Consider the following 6,542-nt stretch of genomic DNA (forward strand, 5'->3'; position numbering starts at 1 on the left):
TTTTTTTGGGTTTGGGGTACTACATTTGACAGTGGCAGGAAAGAAGATCCTAAATGAGAAAGTCCAGTCATACATCAGGCATGTAAACTGCAGGATGGGGATGGGAGAAGGTGGCCATTGAAATTGGAATGCCACCCCCAAGCAACACAGGAGTCTATAAGATAATTTTAGGCAGCTAGCAAGATCCCTGGAAGACTTTCTTCCACGAATAGAGAGCTATGGATCAGAAAAGGCTCTAATGATTGATGATTATTGCATATACGTTGAGTACAGGCATTGTATAAAGGCATGACACTATCACATCATTCCCAGGACATCCTGGCAACAAGAGAGCTGGGATGGCCCCAGGGAACATCTGGGTCTCTGAGGAAATCAAAAACTAAGGCATCTGGTGTTTCTTAATACCTGGGAAGATCAAATGCTAAAGAATAGTACCAATCCCAATGAGCTGATAATAAGTTAACATATTTGGTGTCTTTTAACAAATGGCAAGATCAAAAGACTAGTACTGAAATACCTTCCTGGATAAAGTGCAAATTGAAACACCTAACTTCCAGAGGGATATATAAGGCATGGCATTTGCTTATGTTAGTTGGATGAGCTGAAAGGAACAGAAAGCGAGTTTGCTGGTTCTTTTTAGGGTCCCCGAGTTCATGTCCTCCAGGTTTCTAAGAACACTGGCTTATATAGAAGGAAGACATATAAGGGAAGTGATCTTTGCTGTCCTTTAATATTCTATTTTTATTTCTGTCTGTTTCCTATTTACATGTATTGATTTATATACAGCTTACTGTGTTACTGTATTCAATTTTGATATTACTTATCTTTGCTGATTTATTATCCATATATTTAACTTAATTTAGTAAACTAAGTTCAGCTTTACCAGATTGTGTGTAGAATGTTCTATGACATAATATTAAATATACCCCTATACAGCCACTGCGCACAGAAGCGAGAGTAGACAATGAAAGCAATCGGCTCTACATTTCATGCTTAAGCAAAGAAGCAGAAAAGGTGAAAAAAAAAAAAGAGCTGGAAAATTATGACCACAAATACTTGTACCCGGGCAACAAAATCTCAGATCTGCAGGCCCTAAATGGTGAAGGCGGACTTGGGACATTGTTGTCAGTATGGAGACATGGTTCATGGAGTCTCATGACTAGGATACAGCCAACTCAGGCTATAATTTTTTTAAGGAAAGACAGAAGACAGAAGAGGGAGGAATAGCACTTTATGTCAAAAACAATTATCAATGCAGCCGAATTGCAAGAGACATAGGGTAGGGAGGAAGCATTATGGGATATTCTAAAACAAGACTATGGTTCTTCCAGGCCTCCAATCCAAACTCAATACATGGACTGAGATCTGGTGAATGATATCCAAAAGGTGGGAAAGAAGGGAGAAATGTTGCTTGTTGAAGATTTTTATTTTTTATTTATAGGTGCAAACATATGCTTGAAGATTTTAATCTGCTGGATGTGGATTGGAGTATCCCTTCTGCAGAATTGTCAAGAAGTAGAGATAGTGGATGCCCTTCAAGGGGCTCTGCTCAAACAAATGGTAATGGACCCCCCACAAGGGAGTATGAAATATTTGAGCTAGGTGCTCACTAAAGTGGGATAATGTCTCTACTGCCCAGACAGGTGCTCACGAGCACCAGTGATCATAAGATGGTATGGTTTGATATTGCAAATAAGATACAGAGAAGTCACACAACAACCTAAATTTAGAATTTCAAAAATACAGACTTTGACAAAATGGGGATGTATCTGGAGGAAGAACTAGAAGACTGGGAGAAAATGGACAAGGTGTAATAACTATGGGCCAAATTAAAAGGAGCTATTACAAAGGCAACAAATCTATATGTTGGAAAGTAAACAAATGTACATGGAAAAGGAGACCGATTTGGTTCTTAAAGGAGGTAGCTGAAAAAAGAAAAAAAAAAAAAAGGCAAACATTTGCAAGGACATTTTAATAACATTTTACCCCCCTTTGCTTCCATCTCTGCTCTTAACCCAAGAAATTTCCTTCTCCTTTCTTGCATCATCCTTGAGAAATCAGGATAAATCCATAATTTGTCACCATGCAATGTAGCCACACGGTTCCGCATATAAAGTCGAAACACTACCTCTCGATCAGAGGCAAAAGAAAAGGAGACATGTAATACGGATCTATTTGACATAATAGTGTCCGCAGTAGATTAAATTATTCCTGTCAAATTCAATGAATTTTCTCCTGGCTTACCATCTGATGGAATGTTACCTCTTAAAAGGTACATAAATCTTTGAGACGGCAGGTATTGCCTGTTGTGGCATTTTTAAGATTTGCTAAAGATATTCCTTGAACATCTCATATGGCAATATTAAGTCATGTTTTGGAAAATGTAATATCCTGAGATTCAAATATTTTAAGAATTTTCTATTGCTTCTAACTTTTTATCGTATAATATCTCAGCTCTTGTAAATCTTTGCTGCCAAATTTCCATGTTGCTCATTCTCTTTTCCATCTGCTCCATTTTAACATCAGATTTGGAAAGAGAAGCCTCAATATTACTGAAGCATTGATTAGAGTCCACTGTTACTTTTCTTAAATTGACTAATGCCGTCTCTAAAGATTTTATAGCTAACCATAGAATGTGAAATAGTATATCAAAATAAAAAATATGTATTCTTTGAATTATCACAGCTACGAGCTTTCCTTGATCAGAGGCAATGTAGAAGTTAAACCAGTTGTAAACTCTCAAATTTTCAATTGTTTGTATAGGGGGGAAGTGGTCCTCCTTATTTGTCTTTAATACTGCTTTGTTCCATCCTCCCTTCCTAGGAAATTACCATAGAATATCAGATAAATATTAAATCAAGCTCAAACTGTACTAATAGAATTACAAATATCTATACTCATTAAAATTTGTGTTTATTTATTTATGCATTTTTCAAATACAATTAAAAAAAAAGGCAAAAAGTGATCAAGAAATATAAAGGATCTCAAAAAGAGGAACACAGGGAGAATACCTGGTGAAAGTGAGGGAGACAAAAAAAATTATGAAAGCAAAAGGTCAAGTAGAAGAAAGGATTGCCAAAGATGTAAAGAGGTGACAAAACATTTTTCACATATAATCAGAGAAAGAAGGAAGGCTTGAAGTGGTATTATGAAATTGAAAGGTTTAGGGACAGACGAAGAAATGGCTGATATTAAACAAATACTTCAGTTCTGTGTTCATTAAAGATGACCCTGGAGAAGGACCATTGCTGGTTGACAAGACCATAGATAGGAATGGGGTAGACAACTCCTTTTACAGAAGAGAATGATTAGGAACAGCTAGGAAAACAAATTGGCAAAGGCTGTGGGGCCAGATGAGATACATCCCAGGTACTACAGTAGCTCAGCTATGTCCTGGTGGATCCGCTAAAAAGACCTGATCCCCAGAAATGGAAGTGGTGCCACAAGACTGGAGAAGAACGATTGGGGCCCCCGCTTCACACAAGCGGCAGCAGACAGGAGGCTGGAATCTACAGGCTGATTAGACTCACCTCGATGGTGGGAAAATTAAGGGAGATTCTGCTGAAAGAAAAAATATTGATCTATCCACAATCCAGTAAATTGCCAGATCCAAGGCTGCATGGATTCACCAGGGAAAAGTCCTGTCAGACAAACCCGATTGATTTTTTGTGATTGGGTGCCTAGAGAATTGGATTGAGGAAGAGCGCTTGATGCGATTTACTTGGATTTCAGTAAAGCTGCTGATACAGTCCTGCAGAGGCAGCTTGTGAATAAAATGAGAAGCTTGAGAATCAGCACCAAGGTGGTGGAGTGGATTACAAAACTAGCTGACTGACAAGAGACAGTGCATAATGGAAAAAGGAACTTACTGTAAAGAGAAAAGTGTTAAGTGGCATGCTACAAGGATTCGTATCAGGACAGGCTCTGTTCAGTATCTTTGTGATTGACATTGCAGAAGGGATAGAAGGTAAAGTTTGTCTATTTACAGATGATACTAAGATCTACAACAGAGTGGACATTGCTGAAGGAGGAGAGAGAGTGAAAAGTGATTTAAGAAAGCCTGAAGAGTAGCTGAAGATTTGGCAACAAGGATTTAATGTCAAGAAGTGCGGGGTCATGCATCTGGATTGCAGTAAACCAAAAGAGCTGTATGTGATGAGGGGTGAAAGACTGATGGGCACAGTCCAAGAGAGAGGATCTTGGGGTGAGCGTGTCTGGCGATCCAATGTCAGCAAAGAAATGTGACAAGGCTATAGTTAAAGCCAGAAGAATGCTGGGCTGCATAGAGAGAGGAATATCCAGTAAGAGAAAGGTGATAATGTCCTTGTACAGATCCTTACTGAGGCCTCATCTGGAATACTATTTTCAGTTTTTGAACCCATATCTCAAAAAAGGATATAGACAGGATGGAGACGGTCCAGAAAAAGGCAACCAAAATCGTGTGGGGTCAGTAACGGAAAACTTATGAGGAGAGGCTGAAGGATATAAGTATGTGTACCCTGGAAGAGAGGAAGTGCAGGGGAGATATGATACAGACCTTCAGACACCTGAAAGGTTTTAATGATGCACAAACTTCAAACCTTTTTTGTTGGAAAGAAATCAGTAGAACTAGGGTTCATAAAATGAAACTCCAGGGGAGACAACTCAGAACCAATGTCAGGAAATATTTTTTCACGGAGAGGGTGGTGGATTCCTGGAATGCCCTTTTGGAGAGGAAGTGGTGAAAATGAAAACAGTCAAAGAATTCAAAGTGGCATGGGATAAACACTGTAGATCCCTAAAGGTTACAGGATGAAAATGAAGAAAAGGGTGCATGGGGGTAACTTACCATATTTTTCACTCCATAAGATGCAATTTTTTTCCCCAAAAGTGGGGGGAAAATGTCTGTGCTTCTTATGGAGCGAATATTAAAAAAAAACAAACCAACAAACCCCCCCCCCCCCCCCCCCCCCCCCACTAATTACAACCAATGTTTTTTTTTGTCCCCATTCCCCATCCCAACCCTTTAAATTTAATTAACTACAACCCCCCCAGCCTCCTGACCCCCCCCCCCCCAAGACTTTCCAAACATCCCTGGTGGTCCAGCGGAGGTCCGGAGCAATCTCCTGCACTTGGGCCATCGGCTGCCAGTATTCAAAATGGCGCCGATAGCCTTTGCCCTTACTATGTCACAGAGGCTACCTGTGCCATTGGTCAGCCCCTGTCACATGTTAGGTGCAATGGACGGCCGGCACCATCTTGTGCTCCTACCATGTGACAGGGGCCGACCAATGGCACCTCTAATAAAATCTTCCACGGTGTAAGGTAGTCCCTTTGTTGTTTTTTGCGTTGGCTCCGGGAGGGGGGCTGAAAGGGTATCTTCATTGATCCCACTTCAGAGCCTAAAGGGGGTTGTTGGTCACCTTGGTGGCGTACACACCTGGTGTACATCCTCCGACTGGCGGGATTCTGCTGCAGGCAAATGCCAGCTAGAACCATCTCATGGGGGTTCTGATGGGAGTAGCTGTGCAAACTGTGGATACTGGGAATCCTCCTTGCAGGAGTAAACATGATATCCTGGAGAGGATGGAAGGTATCCTCCTTATCCCTTAGCCACTAAAAGAGATAAAAGATCTTTTACCAACTCCGCTAGTTGGTTGAGGGGCTGTCCCTCTTCTGATATGAGAATGGAATCCAGAATATCTTCCAGGCTCTGCAAAATTTGAATAGAGGGCTGATTAAATAGAAGAGATACCAGACGGCAACTGGGATATGGTATTTCCAGATATAGCCCTTGTTCCATTCATTTTGGTATAATGGCTCTGGGTAATTGGTAGGGGCAAGAGTACCAATTTCTCCTTCTGCCCCTGTCAAAATTCTCAACAGCGTAGCGTACAGCTATGTTGGAAGCATGCAGCACAATACATGGATGATGAAGGAGCCTGCTCAGATGACAAGGGTATTGAAGACTGATGACTTTCTCAGTCTAAGGCTTGGTGCACTGAGGATTTATGCTTTGACAGCTCCAGGGCCTAGTGCCTCGATGGTGCCAATGTTCTCTGCATCAAGGATCATTGCATCGGGGGTGCACTGACGATGCCAAGACTCATTGCTTTTTTTGGCGGTGGCTGCACCAGTGGCTCCAGCATGGTGCCTCTTCAATGCACTCTGCTTATGTTTACTTGACCTATTCTGCCAAAGGGAGAGAAATTTTGGAGGAGCTCATGCTAAATTCCACTCTCAGGGAGGCAGATGAGGCTGCTTTGGGAAAAAGTCAAACTGCAGCTTCTGTGAGACTTACACAGTTCCTCCATTTTCCAGGCCCTCGCCTTGGTAATGCAGGAGACATCCAGTCACAACCCTAAAACAGTTGACCCGGTCATGATCCAGTCCCAGGCAGCAGTAGCACAAGTCGTGTCCATCGGTGATGGACATTTCCCTATCGTAAATACAGACCTTCAAGTCACTCACAATGGGTTTCTTCTTGGATATCCTGAAGAAAATGTTGCTTGTATGTTTTGATTTTTTTTTTTTTTTTTGAAAGGAGGCACTGAGAATTGCTG

This window comes from Rhinatrema bivittatum, chromosome 8 (genome assembly GCF_901001135.1).
Source record: "Rhinatrema bivittatum chromosome 8, aRhiBiv1.1, whole genome shotgun sequence".
NCBI lineage: Eukaryota > Metazoa > Chordata > Amphibia > Gymnophiona > Rhinatrematidae > Rhinatrema > Rhinatrema bivittatum.